General features: G+C 38.4%; 1 protein-coding gene across 5 annotated transcripts in view; it reads left to right on the top strand.

Annotated features, from left to right (window-relative positions):
• Window positions 1-21,025, top strand: part of nhsl2.L (NHS like 2 L homeolog) — a 109,898-nt gene that overhangs the window by 55,731 nt on the left and 33,142 nt on the right. The window lies entirely within an intron of this gene.

Here is a 21,025-nt window from a genome sequence, read left to right on the forward strand (position 1 = left end):
ACACAAATAAATGAATGTCTTTAACCAGATAATAATGTGGACCTTGCTCTGTGTGTCTTCACATTTAAAAAGCAAAGGGACCGATTAAAACTAGAAATTGTACTTAAACCCCCCCCCATGTTGTTCTGTGTATTATACACTGTACTTGCACTTACAACAGAGAGATGTGTTTCTCTCCTGCTGTGAGATGACTACATTGACTATTGGGCATGCTGGGAGTTGTAGTTCACAACAGCAGAGACTAACAGATTGGCTCTAGGGTGGTTCCATGTTTATGAAGCAGGATGTTCAATTGATTTCATTTCTATGTTTCCTGCTGATAACTTTAGAAAAATCCATTTGCTCCAGAACTACTCCATTTAACTTAGTACATCCTAAAAGCAATTAGATATACGTGCACTCTGTTTATATAGCTCCAGTATGTGCTGTATCTTTTAATGTTGGAGAGTACAAACGGCATGGGAAATTGTATACTGGTTGGTGTTACCATAGACACACTGTCATGTTAAACGGCTGTAATGTTTGCTCTATGTTTTCTAAAACATCAGCACTGGCAGCAGGTAAATAGAATGTATATATATATATTTCCATAAATCAGCACACACCACTCGAATCAATAAAGGCCGGGTGCTTACCAAAATGTAGAATTCACAGACAGAAAGCACTAATGGCACGTTCTCCATAAATTGTTTAAATACTTTTATTCCTCCAACCACATGTCTACGCGTTTCGGTCCACACTGGACCATCATCAGGATTATATATATATTTACTTATTTATTTATATAATGATCAACAAGTGCAATGATCCAACATCCAATCGGGTTCACTCACATCCATTGCATTTAATCGGTTGCAAAATCCACACGACCATCAATGTGACACAGGGCAGCCCTTCCCTTTGGAGAGATTCCCTTTTATTTTCAGCTGGCTCCATGGAACATGCTAATCAGATGCATGCCTAAAATTTGTGCCTCCAAAGCACATTTTTCAGTCCCCAGCACAAATGTGGTCAACCAGCAAAAAAAAAAGCCAAGCCACGATGTGAACTAAATTATCCGTATTCACATAAACTGTTAAAGAGGATCTTCGCCCCAAAACGGCTTTTTTTTACCCAATGAAAGCAAATTTAAATATGGTTTCAAAGTATTTGCAAACATAATTGTAGTAAAAAGCAATGTTTATGTATGCCTTTTTGTTCTCTAGTTCAGGTTCCTGAAACAATGTAGAAGAATCCAGCTCTCTAGGTCTGTCAATCAGCTGGCTGCTGCTACATTGTTTCAAAAGTCAGAACCAGAGAAAGGAAAGGGGTAAGTAAATATAGATATATATATATATATATAGATATATATATATATATATATATATATATATATATAGGTTCAGTTACGAGTGAAAGTGCAGTGTGCTAAGTGAAATTTAAGGCAATAGTCACCATGTTTTTTACCCACAATTCAGTGTTTTCTTTAACCACAATTCCAGAGTAATTTTGGCCACAAGGCAGTGATGTGCCTAATGCAATATGACAAGCAGAACATAATAGCACTAGCACTCATTTGAGACTCCGGTGCAATTGTGGCTATACAGTGCCTTGCAAAAGTCTTCACCCCCTTTGCATTTTTCCTGTTTTGTTGCCTCACAACCTGGAATTAAAATGGATTGTTTGAGAGTTTGCACCATTTCGTTCATAGAACATGCCTACAACTTTGAAGCTTTTTTTTGTATTGTGAAGCAAACAACAAATAAGACAAAATAACATAAATCTTCAGCGTACATAACTGTTCATCCCCCCTAAAGTCAGAACTTTTTTGCTCCAATTACAACCGCAAGTTGCTTTGGATAAGTCTCTATGAGCTTGCCACATCTTGCCACTGGGATTTTTGCCCATTTCTCAAGGCAAAACTGCTCCAGCTCCTTCATGTTGGATGGTTTTCGCCTGTGAACAGCAATCTTCACATCTGACCGAGGATTCTCAATTGGATTGAGGTCTGGACTTTGACTAGGCCATTCCAACACATTTAAATATTTCCCCTTAAACCTCTCAAGTGTTGCTTTAGCAGTATGCTTCGGGTCTTCGGGCCTGCTGGAAGGTGAACCTCCGTCCCAGTCTCAAATCACCGGCAGACTGACACAGGTTTTGCTCAAGAATATCCCTGTATTTAGCACCATCCATCTTTCCCTCGACTCAGACCAGTTCCCCAGTCCCTTCTGCTGAAAAGGATGGGATATATTATGTTTGCGCCAGACATAGCATTTTCCTTGGTGGCCGAAAAGTTACATTTTAGTCTCATCTGACCAGAGCACCTTCCTCCATACATTTGGGGAGTTGCCCACATGCCTTGTGGCAAACTCAAAATGTGCCTTCTTATTTTTAACTTTAATGGCTTTTTTTATGGCGTCCAGCAATGTGATAGTGGGAGCACCTACCGGTACACAGCCAAGCTTCTGCGTGCTGCAATGTCCAGACCGCTATCCCAAACGGCAATCCAGGGCAAAATCAATGTAGAGGAACGGAGCACCACAGAGCTAGAATAATATGTAGAAAAGTCAAAATTTATTATAAATGCATTAAAAATTACAACAGCATCTCTCCTGTGGGGCTGCCCTCTTAACGCGTTTCGTGGCTCACTGCCACTTCATCAGAAGCTGTAGGCAGCTCAGCCACCATCCTGCTTATAAGTGTGTGACCAAACGGGGTCACATTGATTTTGCCCTTTTTTTTCTGGCCACTCTTCCATAAAGTCCAGCTCTATGGAGTGTACGGCTTATTGTGGTCCTATGGACCACTCCAGTCTCTGCTGTGAAACTCTGCAACTCCTTCAGGGTTACCTTTGGTCTCTGTGCTACCTCTCTGGTTAATGCCCTCCTTGCCCGGTCTGTGAGTTTTGGTGGGCGGCCCTCTCTTGGCAGGTTTGTTGTGGTACCATTGTTGTGGTACCATGTCAGAAAAGGTTTGTTTATACTGACACATCATGTGACACTTTGATTGCATAAAGATGGACTTCATTTCACTAATTATATGACTTTTGAAGGTAATTGGTTGCACCAGGATTTTTAAGGGGCTTCATGTAAAGGGTGCGAATACATGCACATGTTAATTTTCCGTTTTTTATTTTTTTATTCTTTTTTATATATATTTTTTTCTCATTTCACTTCAACAATTTAGTAATTTGTGCAGATCCATCACATAAAATCAGATTAAGAAACATTTGAATTACATGTTGGAATGTAACAACATATGTAAAAAGTCAAGGCAAGGCAGTGTAATTTTGCTTGTTGGAAGGGCGTAATTTTTGGCATTTGGCACCAAAAGAAATTTGCGCACATCATTGCATCTATGTAGTAGTGCAAGGAGTGTCTTTAGATGCAATAAATGCGATTTTTCTTTCATAAAATGACTGCAGTCAGTTTGACTGGAACTGCAGCCTACTATGTGCTTGTTGGATATATGATCCCAAACACAGATTGCATGCTTGCTTTATATATGGCCTTATACTGTGGGCTTGTTTAAAGGAAAACTAAACCCTAAAAATTAATATGACTAAAAATTACATATTTTCAGTGCTGGATTTACTTAGCAGGCACCCCTAGGCCCCTGCTGTTCGTCACCCCTGTCCCCTCCCCTTCATTTGTGCACATGTACAAATTTTTATCTTCAGGTTGGAAGCACTTTGTATTGGCAAATTTAAAAAACTATTTTATATCATGATCTGCCCCAGAGCTTCCGAACCAATGTAGGTGTGGTTTGACAACATGCCGCCCCCTAAAATCCTGCCATCCTAGGCCCGGGCCTTGGTGGCCTTTGCATAAATCAGGGGCTGCATATTTTATATACTGAACTTATTGCACCAGCCTAAAGTTTCATCTTGTCAATAGCAGCAATGATCCAGGACTTCAAACTTGTCACAGGAGGTCACCATCTTGGAAAGTGTCTGTGACATTCACATGCTCAGTGGGCTGTTGTTGAGAGCAGCTGTTGAGAAGCTAAGCTTAGGGGTCGTCACTAATTATCAAGGAGAAAATGAGGTTGTCCTGTAATATAAGCTGTTGCTACAGGGCTGATTATTACATTCTGATGCTAGTTGTACTGGTTTCTGTGCTGCCATGTAGTAATTATCTGTATTAATAACTTTGTATTAAGCCTTATATTGTGACATTTATATTCTATGTGTACTGTATATTGTGAGTGGGTCCCTAAGCCCAGTAAGTGACAGCAGCACAGAGCATGTGCAGTGAATCAGCAGAAAAGAAGATGGGGAGCTTCTGGGGCATCCGTGGAGACACAGATCTTTACTGCTAAATGGCTGTGGTTGCCTTGGGCTGGTACAGAAGCACAAAACATAATGTACAACATTTCTAGCTACTTCTTTAGTTAAGCTTTAGTTCCCCTTTAAGACAAGTCCACCTATTTATACTGTATACTTGTTTGATAAATAGCCCCAAATGTACATACAGTATGTGCTTGTATAATACATGGTCCTATTGTCAACCATGTACTTTGCTGATATCTAGCCCCATACTGGGACAAATTTACCAATGGGCCAATTTTCACTTCATCAGTGTTGACATTTCTAAGCGAATGTTTGATAGCGTAACCTTCCTCCTAGCGAAACTTTGTTAACATACTTGCGCTTATGTCAGTCTAAATATGGTGGGTACATACAGGTCACATACAGTCATATGAAAAAGTTTGGGAACCCCTCTCAGCCTGCATAATAAATTACTCCACTTTCCAAAAAAAAATAACAGTGGTATGTCTTTCATTTCCCAGGATCATCTGAGCAGTGGGGTATTTTCTGAACAAAGATTTTTTAGTGAAGCAGTATTCAGTTGTTTGAAATTAAATCAAATGTGAAAAACTGGCTGTGCAACAATTTTGGGTACCCGTGTAGTTTTGCTAATTTAAATGCATGTAACTGCTCAATACTGATTACTGGCAACACCAAATTGGTTGGATTAGCTCGTTAAGCCTTGAACTTTATAGGCAGGTGTGTCCAATCATGAGAAAAGGTATTTAAGGTGGTCAATTGCACGTTGCGCTTCTGTTTGAATCTCCTCTGAAGAGTGACAGTATGGGATCCTCAAAGCAACTCTCAAAAGATCTGAAAACAAAGATTGTTCAGTATCATGCCTTTAGAGGAAGGCTACAAAAAGCTATCTCAGAGGTTTAAACTGTCAGGAATGTAATCCAGAAATGGATGGCCACAGGCACAATTGCTGTAGAACCCAGGTCTGGAAGGCCAAGAAAAATACAGGAGCGGCATATGTGGAGGATTATGAGAATGGTTACAGACAACCCAAAGATCACCTCCAAAGATCTGCAAGAACATCTTGCTGCAGATGGTGTATCTGTACATCGTTCTACAATTCAGCGCAATTTGTACAAAAAAAACATCTGTATGGCAGGGTGATGAGAAAGAAGCCCTTTCTGCACACACGCCAGCTCATTTAGACAAGCCACGGTTATTTTGAAACAAAGTGCTTTGGACTGATGAGACAAAAATTTAGTTATATGGCGGAAGAAGAACACGGTTAGTTATATGGTGGAAGAAGAACACGGCATTTCAATAAAAACACCTGCTACCAACTGTCAAATTTGGTGGAGGTTCCATCATGCTGTGGGGCTGTGTGGCTAGTTCAGGGACTGGGGCCCTTGTTAAAGTCGAGGGTCAGATGAATTCATCCCAATATCAACAAATTCTTTATTCAACAATGACCCTAAACACACATCTCACACGAAATCTACAGACATTTATGCAGAGGGAGAAATTCTGGAATGGCCGTCGTAGTCTCCCGACTTGAATATCATTGAAAATTTAGGAATCTGATTTGAATCAGGCTGTCCATGCTCGGCAGCCATCAAATTTAAATGAACTGGAGAGATTTTGTATGGACTAATGGTCAAAAATACCGCCATCCAGAGTCCAGACACTCATCAAAGGCTATAGGAGGCTTCTAGAGGCTGTTACATTTGCAAAAGAAGGCTCAACTAAGTATTGATGTAATATCTCTGTTGAGGTGCCCAAATTTATGCACCTGTCTAATTTTGTTATGATGCATATTGCATATTTTCTGTTAATCCAATAAACTTTATGTCACTGCTGAAATACTACTGTTTCCATAAGGCATGTTATAAATTAAAAGGAAGTTGTACTTTTACAAAAAAATACATTTAACAGTTACAACTTTTAAACATAAGCCCACATTAAAATATGAAAAAATGCCACAGTTTTGTCTTTTTTATGACTTTGCGGCATACAGGATATGATATATTGAGGATGTAGCTTCACCTTATTAATTCTAAATATCCTGGCAACCAGACTCTGGTGAAAAGGGTAACTTTTTTTTTTTTTTTGTAACTTAATTTTTATTGATTTCCAAAAGAAAAAATAAAACAAAGAAAAATACAGACATTTCCAACCGTACTAGGTATCCATGCATGCGTAGAATTGCACAACATTAGCCAGTACATTGTTCACATAAAACAAGTCCATCAAAGGAAGAATCATATGCAAAAAACAAGCGAAAAAAAAAAAAAAAAGAAAAAAAGAACTGACAGAAAAGGTGAAAAGAAAGGACCCCCACAGTTTGGCATTAAATACGCATGAGAAAGGCGAGACACCCGGCCCACCACTGTAACATACATGTTTTAAGCATATCCTCTCTCAACAATCCAGGGAGTCCGCTTTGTTGGTCGTGACATAATAGACCCAATTACCCCAAATTTTGTCATGTAATGGTAGTTTATTACATATTCGGGCAGTCATTTCTTCGAATCTCCGATTGCTCTCAAGCCTGTATGTAACCTCCCGAATTGATGGAATTTCTAGGGACTTCCATTTGGAAGTGATGGCCAATCGCGCTACCGTCGCTACCTGGTTTACCCACTTCTGGGCAGCGTTGAAAAGGGTAACTTTAATGCATTTGCGGCGTAACAATCGTTTGACTGAGCCCCAGTGTGTGTGCTTGTTTCACATAGTCCCCAAATGATATATTGCTTTTTTTATAGACTTATGGAATAAATTCAGGCCCTAGCTTCAAACATGTGCTTTACTTATGTATGATTTCCAATTTATAGTGTGTCCTTGTTTCCCCCCTATCCTCTTTCTGTGTGCTCATTGGGTAAGCCCCCCTGAAATTGTTTAATACATGATCTTCAGACACCTCCTCACTGACTTTATCACATTTATCATCCAGGCTTCAGGGCTTCTACAGCATGTGTATCATTCCCTTGCATATGTTACATCTGCATATTTACCGGAGTATTATTTGGGCTTGCATGTCTTTGTATGTGAAACAGAGTAAAAATCATTGTGTATGTGTTATTGGTTATGAAGCCTCCTGGCACTGAAGAGGTTATCAATGTGACGTCTGTTTCTATCACCAATCTCAAACCCTCTACCCACTTTTGTCTTGCCACCTACGATATCCATCTGGATCCTGGAAACTCTGACCAAATCCAGCCTTTATCACGCCATCCTTTAACACAATTCATGAGTGTGCTACGTATTCATGTATATTTTGTATCTATCTATAAATCTAGCGCCTTGTTAAAATATTCCAACTCTTGACTGTTTTCCTGATCCCATCATACAATGAAATATAGTTCTTTGTCGTATTTTTGTTTTAAATCACCAAATGACGTTTTTACCATGACATTATTTTATCTTGGAAAAATTATTTAGAAGAAAAAAATGGAAATATGCTGTTGGGATAAGTATTCAGTATCATTGTAACATCACTGTGGACAAGCATCATCTGACCAACCAGAACAACCTCTAGCAAATCTGCCTGAAAGAATGAGCCAAAATGACAGAATATTTTTAAACTATATATACACAAAAATACCACACTCAACAGGCTCAGAGTAACTGATTTTAATAAACAAGCTAACGAAATTCCATGTTACATATATATATATATATATATATATATATATATATATATATATATATATATATATATATATATATATATAGAGAATCCATGGAGAAGCCGGCACTCTCGTCACAGTGTGCAAATATGCCTGGGTGCAGTGTCCAAATCAAGTACATTTAACTCACAAAAAGGTCCGCACTCTCAGGACTTACTTGAAAATAAAAAAATGTTTTATTAAAAGACTAACGTTTCGGCCTCTCCGAGGCCTTGAGAAAGGCCTCGGAGAGGCCGAAACGTTAGTCTTTTAATAAAACATTTTTTATTTTCAAGTTAGTCCTGAGAGTGCGGACCTTTTTGTGAGTTATATATATAATATTCTGTCACAGGTTGTTCTAGTTTGTCAGATGACGCATCTGCACAGGGGAGTTACAATGGTGCACCAGGTCCCCCTCCACTACTATATGCGGTTGAAAAAATAAAAGTCTTGTAAGTAGGCACTTTAACCATTTGTTGGTGGAAGACGCACATGCATGCTGAAAATTAAATATTAGGCACAGCCCCCGAAATGGAGGACTAAAATAAAAGGAATTTTTGGAAAAAAAGGGGAACAAATACAGCAATAATCAAAAAAAATTTTCACATAAGCACCTGGTGTAAAACGAATATTTCTAAAAAATATTACACTATGGGGCCGATTCATCAAGCTCGAGTGAAGGATTCGAAGTAAAAAAACTTCGAATTTCGAAGTGTTTTTTGGGCTACTTCGACCATCGAATGGGCTACTTCGACCTTCGACTACTACTTCGAATCGAAGGATTCGAACTAAAAATCGTTCGACTATTCGACCATTCGATAGTCGAAGTACTGCCTCTTTAAAAAAAACTTCGACCCCCTACTTCGGCAGCTAAAAGCTACCGAAGTCAATGTTAGCCTATGGGGAAGGTCCCCATAGGCTTGCCTAAGTTTTTTTGATCGAAGGATATTCCTTCGATCGTTGGATTTAAATCCTTCGAATCGTTCGATTCGAAGGATTTAATCGTTCGATCGAAGGAATAATCCTTCGATCGTTCGATCGTAGCATTTGCGCTAAATCCTTCGACTTCGATATTCGAAGGATTTTAGTTCCTAGTCGAATATCGAGGGTTAATTAACCCTCGATATTCGACCCTTGATGAATCGGCCCCTACATGATTTTCTCCTCTTTTTCTCCCCTTATTCTTTTTTGTTTCTGGTGAGTTTGACTCCGTTGCCAAAGGCGCTGATCCATTTTTCCCTATAAAAAATCCTTGAAGGGGCCTGGTATGCACTTACCAGGGCCTCTTTACACCTTCCAGCCCACCCACCCGACCCTATCCCCCTGCTCCCTACAACATGCACAAGTTAGGTAAGAGAGTGGCTGGGGAGGGGATTCCTTAAAGCTGTAGAAAAAGCAGACCACATTGTCCGGGCCCCTTGTCCCGCTGGGGCTCCCAAATGGCCATGGCGTGTGCTTCCTCTATAGTTATGCCACTACTTGTGCACATGAATGAAAACAAACCCCATAGCATAATACTACCACCCAGAGCTGGCTCAACATAGAAGGTTCCCCAAGGCAATACCCCTGGACTAACCCTCCTGTCAAAAACGTTCTCCCTCTCCTCCTGCAGCGTCACCACTGCTGTTCACATTTTCTGGTTCCTGATACTATCTGGTTATCTAGCACAGGGCAGGAGTTAGAGGAGGTGGCAAAGGTATGTGCCAAAGGTCCTAATGCCCCTGGCACTGTGGTGCCCTAAGCACATGCCTTTACTACCCCTAGTTCCTGCCCTGCTACCACCACCAGGGCTCTGTGTAACAATCGCTGTAGGGTGGCACAAAATAATCAAAAAGCACCCTGTGAAACATGTATGGAGTTTGCCATAAAGCCTTAATGTAATCAATATTGCAATGTAGGAGTCAAAGTTTTATGGTTAGATGAGATCAAGACAGAGCCCAAAACACAAAACTCACCATATTTACAGTAAACTAAAGTCAGATCATCTTGTTAAAACAGAAGAAAGGATAAATGGTGCTGAATAGAGAGAAACCGGTTTCAGTCAGCTAAAAATGTAAAACTTGGGTGAAAGTTCAAGACACTGAATAGGAACTTTTTAATTAAAGAATATGTTTTTTGGTTGTACAAGAATTTAAAAGACTTGGCTGTACAAGAATTTAAAAGACTTGGTTGTACAAGAATTTAAAAGAATTTAAAAGACTGCCTGCAGTATGGGGCTGGCTGCTAGTGGGGTACAACTGGGGTCTGATTTTTCCTCCCTTTCTCAAAGTGCCAAACAGAATGCAACAATGTTTCATAGTTTCCTTCTTTCTCGATTCTTTTTGCCATTCTGTGCACACGCCTTTTCCTATATGTATATCAGCATTATGCCACCTGTCCCATGGTGTGCCCAATCATACTCATTATAAACAAAACCTTCTCCCGGCTGCAGCCTGTGTCTTTGGCTAGTATGACACATGATGTTTTTTCCACTGGCATCAATATGACGATTAACTGCCTTCCACGGTATCTGCCTGTCAGTACACATGGGACAGATTTTAGTGCCAAAATGCATAAATTTGCTTTTTCACTCCAAAATCTGCCCCCTGTGCAGTGACAGGTGATGCCGTGTTATGTCGGCAGAGAAAACCCTATGTCTGATATTAGTAAAGAGGAGTTAATTATACAGGAGGTTTATTGGTGCACTTGGTGCACTAGTAATTATTCACCTCCTTCCTCAATTGGATTGTTTGCATTGTTTGGCGGTAAATTTAACAAAATCCTAAACATTAAAACAATAGGCAAAACCTATGTTAGGTACAAGACTTGTGTAGTCTAGAGAAGAAGAGCAATAGGAAGAGAAACAGATGCCTCTTATACAGGAGACTACCATTAGAAACACCTATATTGACAGGTCATCTCTTCTATAGTATTACACCTTTTTAGGAGTTTCAGAAGAGTACAGTATGCTTTTATTTCTTCCTTTCATTCCCTAAAGTAAATATATCACTTTTTAATATACTTCTTTTCAATATAAATTCTGTCATCAGATCTGCCTTTAGTGGGTACAACTAGAATAGAGCTCACTGGGTCCCACAGAGCAAACGTTTTAGTTTTGTAGATGGGAAGAGCTGGTGGGTATCAGGTATATCAGAGCAATATGGTAAGAGTAGAGCAAGCTGGGGGTAGTGACCTTTTTATAGTCCGACTTGTAACCCAACTCTTAGTGCCCTATTACTCCTAGAGATTGTTAGGGGTTATGGAACTGTAGGTCAACAACAGCTGAGAGGTTATAGATCATGCAGGCCCAATTTTTTCTCCCACCAAGGGGCCTTGCCATGTACCAAATCTAGGTGCAACCTGAGTGCTCTTGTACAGCTGGTTCAGCCTGCCGAGGCAGATAAAAACCTCTGACTGAACTGCCTGACCTTATGTCACTGTGTATGATTAGTGTCACATATGACATTGTTTGTGTCCCTTTGTGACATATTTCCCAACATTCTGCTGTAAGAGTAGTTTGTAGAAAGCTACAAGTGTTGCAAAATGCTCTGTGGAATACAAACAACTTATTTTCTTTTATACATCTTACCTTACAAACCATTGCTGAGATAGCTGCCTTTCACAGGTGAGTATATTTACTACTGACACTTCTAAGGATATGTAAGTGGATATTTTTTACAGAATACAGCAGGAAATATTTATTGGGGATAGAAACTTCATACATCTACTACTACGACTATCTACATGTGTATTGCATTTTACATGTATAGAGTATATAAGAGATAGGGGTCTCCAAGTTAGTAGAATGATAACTCACCACATTTAGGAAGTGGCCCAGGTGCACCGCCCTGAGCCCTCAGCATAGGGAGCCTATAACCGAAAATTCTTTGAAGCAGGCACTCAGTAAGGCAAACTTCCACCAGGCAAAGGTTTTCAAAGTGAAAAATAGTTTACTGTATCCACAGCCTTACACGTTTATTGCATTTTACATTCTACAAACCCAGTCGGAGCAGGATTAAAACACTGGAGACAATAGACAGACACAGTTAGGCACTACAGCAGTTACCTGCACCTAACATAGAAAATGTTACCCACCCCAAACTGTGTCTGGATTCTGTTTCCAGTCTTTTGTATATAAGTACAGTTGTGTCTACTATTTACTAATATCTGTGTCCTGTGACAAACACTTGTCTTTTAGGATTTAAAGTTTAAAGGTTCACATTTAAGTTAACTTTTACTATGTTATAGAATAGCTAATGCTTAGCAACTTTTCAACTGACTGTCGTTTTTTATAATTTTTTTAATTATTTGCCTCCTTCTGCTGATTCCATCTTTCAAAGGGGGGTCATTGATCTTGACTCTACAAAACAAATGCTCTGTAAGGCTAAAAATGTATTGTTATTGCTACTTTTTATTACTCATCTCTAAGTTCAGGTCCTCTCCTATTCATATTGCAGTCTCTTTTTCAAATTAGTGCAAGGTTGCTAGGGTATTTTGAAACCTAGCAAACAGATTGCTGAAATTACAAAACGGATTCCAGCGAATAGGCCCTAGGGGTGGGCATAGCGGTAAAATATCCACTCATTTGGGCAACTTTGCCAAAGGATCATATATTTTACTGCATGGGAAGCTTGAGTCTAACCTGATAGATATCAAGACAAAGTTATACAGATTTTGGTAATTTTTTACACAAGTTCACTTTAAGCATATGAACACTACACTGCTCTGAAACCTAACTGACTACATAAATCTTTTATAAAACAAGCTGAAATGCTACAGACTACTGACTGTACATTGGATCCTGGAGTAAATGTATACTGGTCTTACCTGTACTGTATACTGTCAATACAGATTCTCCCAGAAATGGAAGCACAATAATACACACAGCTCTGCACGTAATATGCATAACAATGCCCTTTGTGCCTTTATTATGTGTCTTTATTATGATGATGACAGGTACAATGTATCATAACAATGTGAATTCTCAATCAGTCATTCAGGTTAAATACATCAAGTGAGCATCTGGCAAATACAATGCAGGCTGGAGCGCAACCTATTTCTTTGTTGTTATCTTTTTCCTCCATTACACAATTTATTTTCCAAATGTGTCTCACCTGTTCGATCCAACTTGCTGGACTGTAGAGCAATGTATAGAAACACTGTATATTTATATATTTATATATCACTACTAAGTTTAGGTTGTTATGTTAATTTACCTGGCACTAAAGTCATGATTAGGACTAGTGTGCATGGTGCCATGTTTTCTACCCTCTATAACACATGTCACAAAGCACTTGCACAAAGTGCAAGCAACACAAATCACTTTCAAATTCACCTTCAAATTAACTTTTAGTAAGATGTAGACAGTGATATTCTGAAACAATTTGCAATTGGTTTTCATTTTTTATTATTTGTGCTTTTTGAGTCACTTAGCTTTTTATTCAGCAGCTTTTCTGTCTGCAATATCAGCGATCTGGTTGCTAGAGTTCATATTACCCTAGCAACCATGTTTTGAATAAGAGACTGGAATATGAATAGGAGAGGGACTGAATAGAAAGATGAGTAATAAAAAGTAGCAATAACAATACATTTGTAGCCTTACAGGGCATTTGTTTTTAGATGGGGTTAGTGACTCCTCATTTGAAAGTTGCAAATAATTAGAAGAAAAAGGCAAATAATTAAAAAAAATTATAAAAAATATATAATAGATACCAACTGAAAAGTGGCTTAGAATTTGTCATTCTATAACATACTAAAAGTTCACTTAATGGTGAACCACCCCTTTATTGTATATTGTAAGACAGTAAGGGGCCGATTCACTAACTTCGAGTGAAGGATTCGAAGGTAAAAAACTTCGAATTTCGAAGTTTTTTTGGGGCTACTTCGACTACGACTACGACTTCGATTTGAAGGATTCGAACTAAAAATCGTTTGACTATTCGACCATTCGATAGTCGAAGTACTGCCTCTTTAAAAAAAACTTTGACCCCCTAGTTCGCCATCTAAAAGCTACCGAAGTCAATGTTAGCCGATGGGGAAGGTCCCCATAGGCTTGGCTAACTTTTTTTGATCGAAGGATATTCCTTCGATCGTTGGATTAAAATCCTTCAAATCGTTTGATTCAAAGGATTTTATCGTTCGATCGAAGGAATTATCCTTCGATCGTTCGATCGAACTATCTGCGCTAAATCCTTCGACTTCGATATTCGAAGTCGAAGGATTTTAATTCCTAGTCGAATATCGAGGGTTAATTAACCCTCGATATTCGACCCTTAGTGAATCGGCCCCTAGGAGTCTTTTACAAACTCAATGCAGTGTGCAATTGTGTCTGAAGCACCAAAAATGCTACAGACTTGATTGTGAATTGATGCAAATAAGGTGCAATTAACATTTAGCATTTTCAGAGCATGTTCATGTTTATGTGCATTTAAATTATGCCACCAGTTTGCAATTTCAGCAAACTGGTTGCTAGGGTGCAAATTACCCAAACAACCATGCACTGATTTGAATAAGAGACCGGAATATGAATAGTAGAGGGCCAGATTATAAAAACGAGTAATAAAAGCAGCAATACATTTGTAGCCTTAAAGAGCATTTGTTTATTAGATGGGGTCAGTGACCTCCATTTGAAAGCTGTCAGAAGAAGAAGGAAAATAATTAAAAAACTATAAAAAAAAGTTAAGGTCAATTAAAAGGTTGCTTATAATTGATCATTCTATAACATACTAAAAGTTAACTTTAAGGGGAAGTTGAATGCAAGGACTAGGGGCCCCTTGACTGCAGCCATATTGATTCAGAACAAACATGGGAAGCACAGAGTCATCTTAAAAATTAATTTCTGAACCTTCTCATCAATTTGGTCCAAGATTTTTTTATCTGCAACATAACAATTTTGCTCTGTTTTAACCTTCCTCACAAGAGTTTATTTTCTAAACTCATTTTTTTACCCTTCCCAAACACAATTATACTCGTGCAGAGGCTTCAAGGGTGTCATTTAATAAACTGTTAAAGTTTACTTCTGGTCAGAAGTAATCATTGACTCGGCAGCTAAGAAATATGGGACGCACTGATAGAGCCAGGGGAAGCACTACTCACTCATTTCGGTCTGCGGTCAATGCTAGCAGAATAAAAACTATATGCAACTGAATGCTTATACTGCTGTCAGCCAAAATATGTCACTGCAATTTCTATGGCTCAGTTAGATCAGATTTTTAAAGAAAGTGTAAATTCAGCACTGACTATTTACATGGAAACAATCACTGCCACTCCGAAGAGGTCATGGGATATTCAGACTGACTAAACATATTATACAAAAGTAGTGGCATGTTGCAATCCCTTCCGACACTTGCAACTTGTCCTTTAACCTTATCCATGAACTCTGTTACATGAGTGGCTAAACTGGTAAATGGTAGAATGCTGAGTGTAACCAGGGGTGAGGGGGCTGCACCAGGGCTGTCCCTCCCTCCATGGGACCCACTAGAACGCCATTAGTGCAAGTGTTATTAGTATTAAAGGGGTTAAGTCACCTTCAGATTTACTTTTAGTATGATGTAGATATTATGAGACAATTTGGAAAAGATCTTCATTTTTTACATGTTGGGTGTCTTTTTTAAATCATTATCATTGATAATAACAATAAAGTTATGGGACCTGTTATACAGAATGCCGGGGACCTGGAGTTTTTCCTAATAAAGGATATTTTTGTAATTTGGATCTCCATACTGTAAGTTTACTATAAAAATCATGTAAACATTTATTAAACCCAGTAGGCTGGTTTTGCTTCCAGTAAGGATTAATTATATCTTAGCTTGAATCAAGTACAAGGTACTGTTTTATTATTACAGAGAAAAAGGAAATAATTTTTTAAAATTTTAATTAGTTGGATAAAATGGAGTCTATGGGAGATAGACTTCCTGTGATTCGGAGCTTACTGGATAATGGGTTTCTGGATAATGAATGCCATACCTATAATAATAATAATAATAATAATATTAATAATAATTTAAGTCCAATTTACTCTTTTAATCAGGCAGTAGAAGATCAGTACGAGAATGCCTGAATAGAAAGATAAGTAATAAACAGTGACAATAACAATAATACAATTTTAACTTCATAGAGCAATAGCTTTTAGGTGCAGGGGTTAGCATTTAAAATTGCAAGCTGGAAAGAGGCAGAATGAGAAACTTCTAAAGAGCTATCAAAAAAATAAATTATAAAATATTACATACAGAACAGGATAAATATACAATAAAAATAAATTTTAGGTCCAATGAAAAAGTTGGTAAGAATAGGACATTCTACATCTTCCTAAAAGTAAAATTACAGGTGAACTACCCCTTTTACATGTTGATACTGTATGTTTGTGTCCTTTCTAAGGTTGGAGCTACAATGGCAGGCAGCCTTACTTTACTCTTTAAAATAGATGAAATCACAATCATTCTTTTATTTTATGTTGCCTTATGAAATCTAGCCCACAAGATCATTCTTTTATTTTATGTTGCTTATTAAATCTAGCCCACAAGCTGAAAAAGGCAGAGTTTTCAGCCTTACTGGAGTAAATGAATAGCCTTGGCCTTGCACACAGTGATCGTAGTGTAATTACTACTGCTTATCTTGCCCAGAACTAGCCATTTCTGGTGAGTGAAGAGCGGGTTAATCGCTTATTTCCAGTATCACCTTTACTCTATGACACATATGAATTAGGAATAGAATATATTTCTCATTAAACTTTGGCCTGTTTTTAGAAAACCTGTAGAACCATAATTGTGCCCCAGACTCTAGGATTCAGGTTGCGCAGCTGAGCATCTCTACATTGTTTACAGCCATACATACATAAATATCATTTTCAGTTTATTCTCACGCTGCAGTTTCCATGGTTACCAAAGAGGATTCATGGACTTTCATGCGTTAACTCAAAAGAGACATTTGACAGATAAAAATCTTAAAGTAGCAAATATTTGTTATTCTGGGGAGCTGCTCTGTTACCCCAGCCCTCCGCCTAATTCTTTATAAGATCTTACATGTAGCATTATAATGTATGACATTTGGTCTTCAGTCTGGAATTGAGTGCACCATTGATGCTAAAGTAGCTGTCAATGTAGTAAGGCAATTTTATAGATCATATAGTAGATTATGGTACAATGTTACTCAAATACCTGTATAATAACATTTTCTTTCATTACATTTCTTTAATGTTAACGATAAAAACATTTCATCATCACATAGGGAATAATTGTATTAGGTTTGAGCTGGCGAGCAAAGTTGGACATGCGGTGCAAGATTCACTAGTTTGGTGGCTAAACATCTGCTCATTTGGTGACCTTTCCAAAGCACTGGGCCAATCAGGATAATCCTTTGGGCCAAGGATGGGATATATACATCCTGCTCTTTATGCCTTATAACTTCTTGTTGGGAGTCTGTATTCCAATTAAGGATATGCCACAGGAGAAAAATCATATGGTCACATTATACCCCACTTTACTTGTGAGTTAAAAAGTGGAGCATATTAGAAGCTTGATGGTAGCTTTTATAATTATACTGGAAATGGGTGGATTAAGACTCAATAAATATATGAAGTAAGGGTGGGGTAAATTCTAGTGCAAAGGGATAGCTTCATAGTGATTAGTTAAGAATAACTTTTACACCCTTCCTTATACATCACACTATATCACACATCACATCATTTAAAATGCAATGGCAAGTGCTTGAACCCTGTTGATAAGGTACTTTCCTTGGATAAATGGTCCTTATAACCTGTACATAGTTCAAATGTACTGGTTCAGCTTGTTCTTGTGAAGCACAGGACACTCTGACATAGGGAAATTCGACCCTTGATAAATATGCCCCATAATATCTGAAATCCTGAATTGTCTGAATTGCCTACATTGTCTGGCAGCCTGGTGATTGGCCGTCTTAAATTGTAAGTACTAAAACAGCCATAAACAGTGACATAAAAACATATAATTATTTGTCTGTGCATATTTAAATTAGAATTATATAGATTTATAAATAGTTTTTTGTGAATAATCCTTTGCTTTTTATATTTGGGCCTTGGTTAGAATTAGATCATATTCATTGAGGTTTTAGTGCAGACAACTCAAAAGGCCAGTGAAAATAATTGCGGGTTTGCGGTGGTAGAGCAAACATTTTCTAAACTCTGGCCTTGAAAAGGTTGCACTGCAAGGTTTCCTCCATGTGCTTACATGCACAATTGATTTGCACCTAGTAAATTGTACACCTATGCCATATGTCATGCCAAATTTGACTCCATTTGCACACACAAGTTCATTAAGAAACCCCCCAGAGGGAAACTGATGTGTTTTGGGTAAAAAACATGGTGATATGAACATTTCTCTAATGTGTTTAAAGGGATGGTAAACTTTTTGTATGTTATAGAATGGCAAATTCCAAGCAACTTTTCATATCTTTTGTACAGTTTTTAAATTATTCGCCTTTTTCTTTTGAATTTTTCTAGCTTTCAAATGGGGATCACTGACCCCATCGAAAAACAAATGCTCTGTAAGGCTACATATTTAGGGGCCGATTCACTAACTATGAGTGAAGTTTTTTTTGGGCTACTTCGACCATCGAATGGGCTACTTCGACCTTCGACTACGACTTTGAATCGAATGATTCGAACTAAAAATCGTTCGACTATTCGACCATTCGATAGTCAGGGGGAAACTGATGTGTGAAAACTGATGTGTTTTGGGTAAAAAACATGGTGATATGAACATTGCTCTAATGTGTTTAAAGGGATGGTAAACTTTTTGTATGTTATAGAATGGCAAATTCCAAGCAACTTTTCATATCTTTTGTACAGTTTTTAAATTATTCGCCTTTTTCTTTTGAATTTTTCTAGCTTTCAAATGGGGATCACTGACCCCATCGAAAAACAAATGCTCTGTAAGGCTACATATTTAGGGGCCGATTCACTAACTTCGAGTGAAGTTTTTTTTGGGCTACTTCGACCATCGAATGGGCTACTTCGACCTTCGACTACGACTTTGAATCGAATGATTCGAACTAAAAATCGTTCGACTATTCGACCATTCGATAGTCGAAGTACTGTCTCTTTAAAAAAAACTTCGACCCCCTAGTTCGCCATCTAAAAGCTACCGAAGTCAATGTTAGCCTATGGGGAAGGTCCCCATAGGCTTGGCTAACTTTTTTTGATCGAAGGATATTCCTTCGATCGTTGGATTTAAATCCATCGAATCGTTCGATTCGAAGGACTTTATCGTTCGATCGAAGGAATTATCCTTCGATCGTTCGATCAAACTATTCCCAGTCGAATATCGAGGGTTAATTAACCCTCGATATTTGACCCTTAGTGAATCAGCCCCTTATTGTTATTGCTACTTTTTATTATTCATCTTTTTATGCAGGCCCTCTCCTATTCATATTCCAGTCTCTTATTCAAGTCAATGCATGAATTGCTTGGGTAATTTGGACCCTAGCAACCAGACTGCAGTAAGCTCAAACTGGAGAGCTCCTGAATAAAAAGCTAAAAAACTCCACAACCACAAATAAAAAAAATGAAAAACAGTTGCAAATTGTCTCAGAAGATCACTCTCTACTAATAATTGTTAATTTGAACGTGAATAACCCCTTTAAATGATCCTTACAGTTTCCTCTTCCAAATATTAGCAACTTGTGTTAGAGTAGCCTTCTTATTGAAGATTGATTAGTAGAGAAGAATATCATTGCTGATACTGTGCTATGGTACCTCTCCGTAGAGGCTAACAGGAAACTAAGGAATGTTGCTGTTCCTGCTAATGTTGTAACCATATTATTCCATTAATGATCACTTCCTGCTGACCATACCCCCAATGATTATATCATATTCCCCCGTCATTAAGCCAAAACCCTTCCTGTTTTATTTTAAAGGGATCATCAGATTAGTGAAGTGCCTTGAGTTTATATAAAGTTGTGGCCAAATGGCCAAAGATCCTTGTGCCAACTGGGGTACAAGAATACCCCCAAAAGTATAAATGCAGTGGGGTAAATAAATGTTACTGGGCCCCACAGGAAACTAAGTTGAGGGCCCCCCATCATATCCAGAGGTTATCCTGTTGTGCCAATATATGTTGAAATTGCTCATTTATCAGGTCTTCATGGGGCCCCCTGTACCTCCCGGGCCCCCCTGCAGCTGCAGGGTCTGCTTCCTTTATAGTTACGCCCCTGGTCCCATGGGCTCTACAGTCTATATAATTACATGTGCAAAACAGTCACTTTCTCAATGGTTTCAGGAGGGTAAAAATATTGCTCTGAAATACTTAATTACCTTAATGGTACAACAAAAAATCTATGGGAGTAATTAGCAACACCATCATAGAAAGTAGGGAAAGCAATAAGTTAACATGGAGATAATTGTACTTGTTCCTCTTATATACATTGGTAACATACCAGGAACAAATGGTAGCCTGGTAAAGGGATGTAATGGAGCAGTGGAGGGTTGTTTGACTAAATGAGCAAAGCGTGAAGGCTGCAGAGGGGGCTGGTTGGAGGTGAGGACAGAGCTGTATGCAGGAGGAGATTTATAAGTGATAATCAGTGAAATGTAAACCTGTGTGATCTAGTCAGCTGATGTAGGAGGAAAGGCAGGAAACAAAAAGCCGTTTCAGTGGCTCAGCCTGGCAGGAAAGTATATTCTCGCATCTGTTATGAAAACATTGAATACACCTGTGCCGAGGTGGTAAAACTAAAATACAGGTTGCTTTTCTGGTAAAATTTTAGCAGAAATGTATTTAATGTTTCTGTGTTTCTGCGGAGAGAGGAAGCTGGTTTCAGGGAAGAGAGTATAGTGCATAAAAGCAATATTAATACAGGGCTACATCAACACAGCCATATGGTGAATAACCCTCGGCAGCTTCCACAAAGCCTTATTGTGGTTTTCTTGGTAATCCTATGCCAGGAATAGTACTGGCGTTCTATACATACATCTAAGAACTAACACCATTACTATGTCCAGCAGCCCCAGTAAAACATACGTCATTGAGGATCATTTATCTCTATGCCTGCAGTGTGTAAAATGCCATTTTAATGGGGGGGGGGGGTTTACTCCAATCCTCTGCAGTAAATCTCGACTGCACTTTACCACAGTAGAATATAGGAATAAACGCAGCCCATTCTT

The sequence above is a fragment of the Xenopus laevis genome, chromosome 8L (assembly GCF_017654675.1).
Source record: "Xenopus laevis strain J_2021 chromosome 8L, Xenopus_laevis_v10.1, whole genome shotgun sequence".
In the NCBI taxonomy this organism is placed as follows: domain Eukaryota; kingdom Metazoa; phylum Chordata; class Amphibia; order Anura; family Pipidae; genus Xenopus; species Xenopus laevis.